At 39.4% G+C, this 12,449-nt stretch overlaps 1 long non-coding RNA gene across 3 annotated transcripts in view; it reads left to right on the top strand.

The window, feature by feature from the left end:
• Nucleotides 1-12,449, top strand: part of LOC121320392 — a 106,045-nt gene that overhangs the window by 66,779 nt on the left and 26,817 nt on the right. For 2 of the 3 annotated variants that reach the window (XR_005950837.1, XR_005950838.1), the window contains one exon: nt 8,261-8,331. This is a non-coding gene — a long non-coding RNA (uncharacterized LOC121320392). Of the gene's footprint in view, nt 1-6,767; nt 7,061-8,260; nt 8,332-12,449 lie in introns of those variants that run through there. The other variant, XR_005950836.1, reaches the window with a different exon arrangement.

Below are 12,449 nucleotides of genomic sequence, written 5' to 3'. Positions count from 1 at the left end.
TCACTGTGCTGTATTACACTTTGCTGTGATTTCACAGTGCTTTATTACACTTTGCTGTGCTTTCACTGTACTTTATTACACTTTGCTGTGCATTCACTGTTCTTTACTACACTTTGCTGTGCTTTCAATAGGGGACACTTTTATAAGGGAGGACACATTGTGTTTCTTGTTTCTGTTCCAGTCGTTCTGTTGCAGTTGTGGGAATAATTACCGATTTGAGCTGAGCCATCGTACTGTAAATAGAAAGAGAATAAAGAAGCTGTTCTGCCATGGCTGCTTATTGATTTAAACATGTGGAAAGAGTAGGCTGCCAGCTGAGATTGCTTGAGGCCCCTGGCAACAGTGTAGAGTAAACTGGAATCGTGTCAGTATGGCGGGGTTTGCTTTTTTACCATGTCTGCGTAAGTGTGAAAAAATCGTGACAGACTTACGCTGTTAAAATCACTCGCTGCTCGATCGGCACGTGAGCATTATCATGTGTTGCAGACAAAGCCATGGCTTTTTTGTTCAGGGAACACAAAGACACTTTGTGGCTTTGAATGGAACTGCATTGGTAACGCTGTTTTATCATCACACCACTTGTAAGAATGGTATGACCCAATACGCTGTTGCTGCGTTTCCATGTCTAAGGAATCAATGCTTCCTGTGCTTCTGAACTCCCCATATGCATCTGAATTAATAAAACTCTGTTCCGATTTGAGAAGGAATCTGACTCGCATGCTGGATATTTCAGGAGGAATCTGACTCGCATGCTGGATATTTCAGGAGGAATCTGACTCGCATGCTGGATATTTCAGGAGGAATCTGACTCTCATGCTGGATATTTCAGGAGGAATCTGACTCGCATGCTGGATATTTCAGGAGGAATCTGACTCGCATGCTGGATATTTCAGGAGGAATCTGACTCGCATGCTGGATATTTCAGGAGGAATCTGACTCTCATGCTGGATATTTCAGGAGGAATCTGACTCGCATGCTGGATATTTCAGGAGGAATCTGACTCGCATGCTGGATATTTCAGGAGGAATCTGACTCGCATGCTGGATATTTCAGGAGGAATCTGACTCGCATGCTGGATATTTCAGGAGGAATCTGACTCGCATGCTGGATATTTCAGGAGGAATCTGACTCGCATGCTGGATATTTCAGGAGGAATCTGACTCGCATGCTGGATATTTCAGGAGGAATCTGACTCTCATGCTGGATATTTCAGGAGGAATCTGACTCGCATGCTGGATATTTCAGGAGGAATCTGACTCGCATGCTGGATATTTCAGGAGGAATCTGACTCGCATGCTGGATATTTCAGGAGGAATCTGACTCGCATGCTGGATATTTCAGGAGGAATCTGACTCGCATGCTGGATATTTCAGGAGGAATCTGACTCGCATGCTGGATATTTCAGGAGGAATCTGACTCGCATGCTGGATATTTCAGGAGGAATCTGACTCGCATGCTGGATATTTCAGGAGGAATCTGACTCTCATGCTGGATATTTCAGGAGGAATCTGACTCTCATGCTGGATATTTCAGGAGGAATCTGACTCTCATGCTGGATATTTCAGGAGGAATCTGACTCTCATGCTGGATATTTCAGGAGGAATCTGACTCGCATGCTGGATATTTCAGGAGGAATCTGACTCGCATGCTGGATATTTCAGGAGGAATCTGACTCGCATGCTGGATATTTCAGGAGGAATCTGACTCGCATGCTGGATATTTCAGGAGGAATCTGACTCGCATGCTGGATATTTCAGGAGGAATCTGACTCGCATGCTGGATATTTCAGGAGGAATCTGACTCGCATGCTGGATATTTCAGGAGGAATCTGACTCGCATGCTGGATATTTCAGGAGGAATCTGACTCGCATGCTGGATATTTCAGGAGGAATCTGACTCGCATGCTGGATATTTCAGGAGGAATCTGACTCGCATGCTGGATATTTCAGGAGGAATCTGACTCGCATGCTGGATATTTCAGGAGGAATCTGACTCGCATGCTGGATATTTCAGGAGGAATCTGACTCGCATGCTGGATATTTCAGGAGGAATCTGACTCGCATGCTGGATATTTCAGGAGGAATCTGACTCGCATGCTGGATATTTCAGGAGGAATCTGACTCGCATGCTGGATATTTCAGGAGGAATCTGACTCGCATGCTGGATATTTCAGGAGGAATCTGACTCGCATGCTGGATATTTCAGGAGGAATCTGACTCTCATGCTGGATATTTCAGGAGGAATCTGACTCGCATGCTGGATATTTCAGGAGGAATCTGACTCGCATGCTGGATATTTCAGGAGGAATCTGACTCGCATGCTGGATATTTCAGGAGGAATCTGACTCTCATGCTGGATATTTCAGGAGGAATCTGACTCTCATGCTGGATATTTCAGGAGGAATCTGACTCGCATGCTGGATATTTCAGGAGGAATCTGACTCTCATGCTGGATATTTCAGGAGGAATCTGACTCGCATGCTGGATATTTCAGGAGGAATCTGACTCGCATGCTGGATATTTCAGGAGGAATCTGACTCGCATGCTGGATATTTCAGGAGGAATCTGACTCGCATGCTGGATATTTCAGGAGGAATCTGACTCGCATGCTGGATATTTCAGGAGGAATCTGACTCGCATGCTGGATATTTCAGGAGGAATCTGACTCGCATGCTGGATATTTCAGGAGGAATCTGACTCGCATGCTGGATATTTCAGGAGGAATCTGACTCGCATGCTGGATATTTCAGGAGGAATCTGACTCGCATGCTGGATTTCAGGAGGAATCTGACTCGCATGCTGGATATTTCAGGAGGAATCTGACTCGCATGCTGGATATTTCAGGAGGAATCTGACTCGCATGCTGGATATTTCAGGAGGAATCTGACTCGCATGCTGGATATTTCAGGAGGAATCTGACTCGCATGCTGGATGTTTCAGGAGGAATCTGACTCGCATGCTGGATATTTCAGGAGGAATCTGACTCGCATGCTGGATATTTCAGGAGGAATCTGACTCGCATGCTGGATATTTCAGGAGGAATCTGACTCGCATGCTGGATATTTGCTGAATTTATGTATCAACTATCAAAATCAGTAGCTTGAAACAGGAATGTAAAACATCATGCACAAGATTAGAAATGCCAGAAATACCATTTTTTTTTAGTGTCTTCTTTAAGTCATGTTCATTTTGTTTGCACTTAACATGTGTTTGTTTTCCATGCTTTTCAAATGGAATCTGTCAGTGCAATAACATATCATCTCAATTTACCAAAGACCTGTCAGTAAGTGGATTACATGGCCAATGTACCAATAGAGCTCTATTACCCAAGGTAGTTGTGGTGCCCAGTCCAAGTCAACTCCTTGGGAAACGTCTCTGCCTCAAAGAAGCTGAGCATGTCAAGTGCATGCACTGATCGCTTTAATTACAGTGCTGCCAGTCAGACAGTCCTACCATAGCACATCCATACAGGCTCATGATATTGACCCTTGTTTTGGGAAGGGTGAATACAATAATGGATGATTAGACACATCAATAATTAACTTCAAGGTGTTGGGACTCCTGTGATGTACAGGAATCCGAAGCTCTGCCATTGCATGCTGACTCGCACCTGTGTTCAGCTGCATTGGTTTGGGGTTGGGATTCTCTTCAGCTGCATTGGTTTTGGGTCGGGATTCTCTTCAGCTGCATTGGTTTTGGGTCGGGATTCTCTTCAGCTGCATTGGTTTTGGGTCGGGATTCTCTTCAGCTGCATTGGTTTTGGGTCGGGATTCTCTTCAGCTGCATTGGTTTTGGGTCGGGATTCTCTTCAGCTGCATTGGTTTTGGGTCGGGATTCTCTTCAGCTGCATTGGTTTTGGGTCGGGATTCTCTTCAGCTGCATTGGTTTTGGGTCGGGATTCTCTTCAGCTGCATTGGTTTTGGGTCGGGATTCTCTTCAGCTGCATTGGTTTTGGGTCGGGATTCTCTTCAGCTGCATTGGTTTTGGGTGGGATTCTCTTCAGCTGCATTGGTTTTGGGTCGGGATTCTCTTTATCTGCATTGGTTTTGAGTCAGGATTCTCTTCAGCTGCATTGGTTTTGGGTTGGGATTCTCGTTTTCATGGCAGTAGCACTCGACTGGCTGTTTTCTGCAGATCTATATCTTCAGAGCCACTGGCTCAGATTGGGTCGGATTGAGTGACAGCTAGAAAAGGAAAAATGTTGTCCAGGAGTTTGCTACAAGACTACAACCCCCAGAGTACCTTTGGGGGACTCATTAGATAGTGAGCCTATAATGAGGTGCACCTGCCTGTGATTAAAAATAAGGAACAGTTTAATTAGGACTCCTGGGTGGAGTTAGGGTTTGTTTTTATTTGTTTTATTTTGTGTTTTGAAAAGAAATATACAGTCACTGCCCTGTTTTCAACATGGTCTGGAGTGTTTCTTTTACACAAGAAGACAGTGAAAAGGTCCCGAAAGAGGCAGAACAATCCCTGGTTTGCCACTATATATACTGTGTGTGTGTGTATATATATACTATATTTACTGTGTGTGTGTGTGTGTATATATATATATATATATATATATATATATATATATATATATATATAGCTATGTGTGTGTGTGTGTGTGTGTATATATATTACTGTGTGTGTGTGTGTGTGTGTGTGTGTGTGTGTGTGTGTGTGTGTGTATATATATATATATATACACACACACACACACACACACACATATATATTGTAAGATAGCAGGGAGGGGGTTAAAATTCCTCCCTGCTAAAAGCATGTGAATATGCACTTTTGGGTGAACAGCTAATGGGTGTTAATTGTTTTAATTGTTTTATTGTTTAGTTAATCCCCTGCACCTGGTGGTAATTGCAAAGTAGAGCCAGGTGCAGGGTATTTAAGAGAGGCAGTCAGTTTGCTCAGGGCTGCTGAGGAAAGAGCCGCCTGTGTGAGCGAGAGCAGTCGTACCAGGGAAAGGGATTGTGTGAAACTTGTGTAAGTTTTGGTGTGACAGGTAAACAGCTTCGCCGTCCTGTGGGTAGTCAGGAAACTATTGATGTTTAATCAGAGCTCCAAAGCTAGGTGTTTGTTTTGTTTTATTTCATTTGTGTTTATTAAAAGTGCACGCAAGCGCTAAAGAAAATCCATTTTTGAGTCCTGGGTCTATTTTAAAGGGGCAACGAACCTAGTGAGTTGCAAAGAATCTATAATTAATATTATATATATAATATATATATATATAATCGATGCTCTCCACAAGCAGGAAAACTTGATGTTATTGTTCAGTGTGCCAGTGCTCCCTCAACTGGTCTGTGATTCCACTGTTCTGCTAAGATGCAGTGTCAAACTGCCCTCATGTGTTGCACTGGACCCTGTGACCGTGTCTGACATGTCCCTTGTTATTTAAACACATGGGGACACTAGATGAGTGTTTAAGAACTAGGCTGCCTGCAGTGGTTGGGTTCAGAGGGACTCAGCTGTTGAAGAAATGCCCTCCCTTACACAGAGATTCCTGGCTGTCATTTGGAGACGATGATGATTTGGGCGTGTTGTAAAATAAAGATTCAGATGAGGCAGTTTAAAAACATTTTACTGCTCTAGCTGGTTGGAAAAGGAGAGTTTTTTTTTTTTTCTTCTTCATAATGAAAAGAAGCCAGTGTTTGCAGTAAAAACGAAGCATGCAATACAAGCATCAGATTTACTTTGGACTACTCCACACATTCCTATTCATCATTACGTTAGGCAATGCAATTCCGTCTCTTCTTGATGGGCAGGGGAAGTGGGCAGCCTGCCAGGTAGATGTTGCCATGGCACCCAGCCCCCTGAAGGTGATGCATTTTCTTTTTCTTTTTTTCGAGCTGGGCTGAGCTTAGGTTCTGAATCAGACAATAGACTCCTTCGCAATGTCAGCAGAGTGGTTTATGGGAATGCACTCTGCTGCTGCCAGGGAGAGTCACGTGACCTTACGGCTGAGATTTTGCTGTGGTGCTAGGAAAGACAGAGAGAGAGAGAGAGAGAAAGAGAGAGAGAGGAACTTGGAAAGCAATGCCTATGAAAGACTTCTTAATTCTTTTTTTTTTTTCCTCTCATTGCTCAGAAAATGGCGGATCATACAGCAGTGCCTTTGCCCCAACTCAGCAAGCAGTAGAGCTCAAACTCAACTACGCCTTTATTCTGGGTTTTTTTTTTTTTTTTTTTTTTTTTTTTTGGCAAGCCACCAGGATTCTGGCCCTTTCACGCCTGATAAACCCTGCTGCTTATCTGCAAATACAAAAAGAAAGAAAGGTTTTAAAGGATATTTAGACTATAAGAAAAAAAAACGGAATGTCCGGGCTCCTGTTCATCAATAACTCCATTCCAAAACTGTCTTCTGTGAAACAGAAGAGCAAAAAGTTTGAAAGTGTCTCATGGCACAGGCATTCGCGTTGGGCAACTGGGGCAAGTGGACTGAACATGAGCTCCTCGCAGCACACTGAAGCCAACTGGCAACCGCCTTGATCACACCCTTGCTTCATCTCTGCGTTTTACAAGAATCAGCGCTGCTTTGGTTAGCGGTGCCCGTTTCTCTCACCAGCACTCCTGTGCAGGCACTTGCGGTGAGGATTGGTGCAGCTTTTGCGCAGTGATTTGTGCTCAGAATTCTGACTAGGTGCATTTTTTTTTTTTTTTTTTTTTTTTTAAGACAAAAATGTGGCACGCATACTGGTTGCATTCTGGGATTCACTGGAGCCGACATGAAAGCAAATCAGGCTGTTGCCTGGTATGAAACAGCGTCCTAAAACCTGAAAAAAAAATAATAATAATAATAATAATAATAATAATAATAATAATAATAATAAAAAAACAACTGCTGAGCCAAAAATAAACAACAAACCAGACTTGTGGTTTGTGAAACTGAACAGAAAACGAAACATGCTCGACCTTCCTCAAAGAGAGGCTTTTTTTTTTTTTTTTTCACACCGAGCAGAACTTTACTCTCAATTTCTTTTTTTTTTTTTTTTTTGAATTTCACCTTTTTGTTGGCATCCGCTTGTTTGCGGCGTTCATAGTGGCCAAAAAAGGTTTGAATTCAGGTATACCCTATTTTTTTTCTTGTGCTTCAGTATTATTATTGTATTAATGAGTTCATGATTGTACTCTGCTCTTTATTATGATACACTGAGCATCTCTCTGGCTGGCCTCTTATTTTCCTGCTTTTTTATAGACGCTGCTATCATTTTTGTGAAGCCAAAAAAAAATCTTTGTCGTGTAAAGCGAAATGTTTTGATTTGTTCTTGTTTTATTTTTGGTTTTTAGATTTTTTTCTTAATATCGGATTGGAGTATTACAAAGTAAGGTTGTATTATTGTACACACACATATCTGCCTCTGAAGACAGTACAGCACTGTGTGTTACAAACCCAGTGAATACATCTTCATTGCAGAAATCTACTTGACCCCTTCCCTAAAACAATCCGTTTCCGTTTCAGTGATATGTGTTTAACAAGGCTTAGCACCAGGATTGCTTTTCTCTTACTGTCTGAAGTGTTCGGAGCAGCTGGCTAAGGCAAGTACAGGTTGATCTGGCTACTAAAGCACGTAGATGCAGCTTTGAAACTGCTCTGAAAACGACAGGCCACAGTACGGATTCGTGTATTTAAGAAGCATTGAAGAATTGCTTTTGTTTTTTATGTTTACCTGTGCAGAATTCATTTGGGATTTGTTACTGACCTTGGTGTTCTGAATGATTCAGTAAACTTTTTTTTTTTTTAAAGACATGTTATTAATAGGAACTGATTATCTTGGGGGGAAACTACTTAAAGGTTAGAGCAGTCTTTTTCGGGTGGAATTTCCCCACTTGTAAACATGCACTTCAATGGAGACTCAAAGAGAAAGCAGTAACAGTTATCAAGCTGCAACTGGAAACGCTGAATCCTAAGATTTGACATTTTTAATTTGCAATTTACCACTGTGCCTTCTATTCATTACATGTATTAAAACAATCCTCATATCGAAACATTTCATAACAGCAATACATTAGCAGAAAATTATAGTCCTCGTTTGGAACCTTTATCTCTTTGTTTCATATATATATATATATATATATATATAATGTATGTGTCATTTTTTCTTTAAAAAATTAGTGACGTGGATATAAAGAGAGGTGCTGATGAATAACATACTTTTGTATCTTTCTTTTGGCTTCCACAATCAAACGAAACGCTGTTTACAAATGGGAAGCATTTCTCTTTATAAAAATAAATCAATAGTTGTGCATTTCTTGTATTGTTTCAGTGAAGAAGAGCAGGAGGAGAGTGACTGGTGAAAGTAAGAGTACACCTATGAATCCTCACACCCCCCATGAGGTAAATCTGAACGTTTTTACTGTATAACCTGGGTTATCTAGCCTGTCTAATACATACACTAAATAAATAACATCTCATCTTTTAATAGTCTTTATTTATTCACTTAGATTCAGAGCCAGCAAGTCAATAGTTCATATTGCCTGCCCTGAATCCTGTCATTCACTTTTACCATCATGATATTGTCACTTGGTGAAAGGTGATGTATAGAAATAGAAAGAAATCTAGATTTGTTCACATTTGTAAAGACAAAGGCTTGAATATATCTGCATTAAAATATCAATTTAGAAGGTGTTTTATTCTGTTATTGTTTTACAGCACATGTATTTAAATAGCTGTATCTATTGCTTGTGTAATTGTGCTCAAGATGACTGTACATCAGTAGTACATAATAAGAATAACAAAACACTGGGTGAAAAGCACATTTATAAAAAAGAAAAAATAGATGCTGAAATGGGGAAATAAAAACGACGGTCCACAAAGGAAAGGTTTTGCCAGAGAGGTCTTCAGAAAATAACGGTGAAAATGAAGTATTGCTATCTGCAGACCCCTCATAACACAGGGTTGATCTAGTTTCTGCTTAGTATATTGATATTATCCATTTCAGCATTGTAGCATCATATATATATATATATATATATATATATATATATATATATATATATATATATATATATATATATATATATATATATATATAATTAGCTGAAAGAGCCAGCTGCCCAATGTTTCAATATGTTGTATATATCTTTCTCAAGGGAGCCTGTGTTTGAAACAGAATATTGGAGGTATTTATAGATTTTTGACGGCATGACTACTTGTTATTGTTTATATTCAAATCCATGATTTATTCTTACATGATGTAATGGTGCTCTATATATTGTGACATCATTTTTACTTCTATTTTTAAATCTATATTAACTTTAATTAACATTATTTTATATAAACGTATATTTATATTATCATGCAGTGCTGGTTCTGTGGATCAGGTTTGATTTGATCTCCCCGGCGCATCCTATTAGGGTTGGGCACAAATATCGATATTTTGATATGATATCGATTATAATTTCCATATCGCGTTATCGTGGGATAAAAAAAATCAAGTGCGCTTGCAGAGACCTACTTTTTATTGCTGATACTCTAAAAATACAAACGCAGTATAATCAAGTTTATTTTATATTAAAATACAACAAACCCTATACCTGTCATTGTTAGTCTCTTAGGCAAACACCACACATATAAATTATTATGTAACCATTTTATTCCATTGATTTACTTTTTTTAAGAACCCAATTAATAAATGTATTTCAAACATTCAGTTGCTACAAATCAAGAAAAACAACAAATCCACAACCTGTGTCCCCTCTCTCGCATGCTCTACTCCCATTTCTTCACCCGTTTCCTCTCACCAGCCAAACTGTGTCCTGTTTTCAGAAAGTGCCTACATCAACCGATTGAGAAACAGGCTCGTCTTTTTTAAAGGGATACACACCTAAAAACAAACTTAACACAAAAAAACATAATGAACAGGAAATTGGCTGAAATGATTTCATTTGAATATATCATTTTTTTTTTGTTCCATTTAGAACGTGGTCACAAGGTACCAAATGTCATTAAGCACTATTGGGATTTTTCTGAGATATACGCACAGTTCGTGTGGTGCGTTGTCCCCATTACTTACACTTCATTTTTGATATTATAAATTAGATGTACTTTTAAAACATCAAAACACATCTCAGAGTAATGTACGAGTCAGCATGACACTGTACTTAATACTTTTAGATTTGTCGTGCATTGACACGCAGAGAAGATTCAGTTGCTTCTGGATTGGCTGGTCTGAGCAGTGAAGTTTATTATTTTGATTTTGAGGGGCAGGTGATGGCATGAGACCTTGCTTTTCTCCATGGATATTGTGAAGCAAAGCTAAGTTCAAGGAAGTTATTGCTTTTCTTATGTAAATATCTGTTAACGTCTCTGTTTCATATTGCAATGTGTTATTATATTTTTCTGTGTTTTGCAAGACTTCGATATTATCTATCGAAAGACGTGCACTATATCGATATACAATTTTCATATCGATGCCCACCCCTAATATATTTAAGAAAAGGTTTTTAAAAAATGTACACAAAAAGTTTAAACAGCTGAAGAAGGGCTTTTGCCCGAAACATCCTGAAAAAAATAAGATTTTTTAATCTTTTTGTGTGCATTTTTTAAAAAAACTTTTCTTTCGTAGGCCTTCAATTTTGTACACTGCAGTTACATCTCAGCTTCCCAGCGCTTCAGTATGTTTAACATGCCTTTGTCAGGAGAAAGTGTGTCTGAAAACAAACAGTCCAGGTATTTATAGGCTTTTGATGCCATGGTAACTACTCATTTATTTCTCTTTGAATGTCTTTGTGATGTCGTTACGTATATAGCTAATGATCAACGGTTCCTTTCTGTTTAACCCTTAAAGTTTTATAAACCTTCAACCCACAGGCCATCCATGGTGTGCATGTTCCTTGCAAAGTGCTGCACTGTTGGTTCATTTTCTTTTTTATTTCTTATATTTGATTGGTGGTTCTGTATTATTGTATATAATGATGCACCTCTCTCTCCTACAGATTAAATTGTATTACATTGGATGCAAAAAATACCACATACAAGGTTGCTATCCTTGCATGACAGATTTTTCTTTATTTTTTCTTCATTTCGATTTCACTTTTATCTTTACCAATATGTTTGCATGCTTTACATGTGCTTGTACAGGTTTCAATGTATGTATGTTTGCTGTGGACTAAAATGTCATACAGAAGTATACGTAAATGCTTCCAAACTGTTTTTGAAATATTGGGTAATAATTTAGAATATGTAGTTATTCACGGTACTCTGTTAACCCTCTCGTCCCTTTTATAACAATCCAGTAGTTCATTCCTATTGAGTTTGTCAGCTTCTCAATCCTCTCTCAGTAATTTGTTCTTTATATCCTATTTTCTTAAGATTGGGTTTTAATTTCTTTCTCTGTTTTTTGTTGTCATTTTCATCAGAACAGATTCTTTTAACCCTTACACCCAGTCCTGTTTTACTGTAGAGAGGATGTGCAGGTGACATGCAAATAAAAAAGATATGAGCAGAATTTAGCTCTTATTTAACATAATGTAATCAATCATCATGTTTGTTGTGTTTTTAGTTTTGTGTTTGCAGTCAGTCGGGTGCTCTGCTTGGTAATGTAGACAGCAGAAAGTTGTTTGTGTTGTGTTTTTAGTTTTGTGTTTGCAGTCAGTCGGGTGCTCTGCTTGGTAATGTAGACAGCAGAAAGTTGTTTGTTTGTGTTGTGTTTTTAGTTTTGTGTTTGCAGTCAGTCGGGTGCTCTGCTTGGTAATGTAGACAGCAGAAAGTTGTTTGTTTGTGTTGTGTTTTTAGTTTTGTGTTTGCAGTCAGTCGGGTGCTCTGCTTGGTAATGTAGACAGCAGAAAGTTGTTTGTTTGTGTTGTGTTTTTAGTTTTGTGTTTGCAGTCAGTCGGGTGCTCTGCTTGGTAATGTAGACAGCAGAAAGTTGTTTGTTTGTGTTGTGTTTTTAGTTTTGTGTTTGCAGTCAGTCGGGTGCTCTGCTTGGTAATGTGCTCGTGGCTCATCTTGTGTCCGATCTTGGTTTAATACAATGATATGTCATGTAATTGAGTGGCTGCTTGTGTTGCTGCTCTGGTTCCTAACAGTATAAAGAGTCTCCTGCAATGAACCCGCACTGTTTAGCGCGCTTTCCAAGGGCTTGCCAGGCTTTTCCAGGAAAACACCAATATATTACAGGAGCAGACCTTGAGGGGTGGGGGGGGGGTCGCTTTGTATTTTTTACTATCGGTTACCTGTTTATTTATTGCTGTTTCAATGAGTCTTTCTGTTCCTTTGTGTGGTCCTTTTTATTTATTCATTTCATCATTTATTGGTTTGTTTTATGTGCTTTGAATTCAATTTCAAGCTGTTAAATCTTCACACTAGTCCATAGTACAGATGCTGGCCATGGCTTGTAGAGGTGGATTATATTTGCTGGCTCACGACATCATTTTGTATAACAAAGCCGTTTATTAGTTTAGTGTGCGGTAGTTATTTTGTCCGCGGAAATCTCGGGAGTGTGTTGTAGTTTT

This window comes from Polyodon spathula, chromosome 9, assembly GCF_017654505.1.
Source record: "Polyodon spathula isolate WHYD16114869_AA chromosome 9, ASM1765450v1, whole genome shotgun sequence".
In the NCBI taxonomy this organism is placed as follows: domain Eukaryota; kingdom Metazoa; phylum Chordata; class Actinopteri; order Acipenseriformes; family Polyodontidae; genus Polyodon; species Polyodon spathula.
The sequence above is the reverse complement of the archived record's forward strand: the minus strand, read 5'-3'. Positions and strand labels throughout refer to the sequence as shown.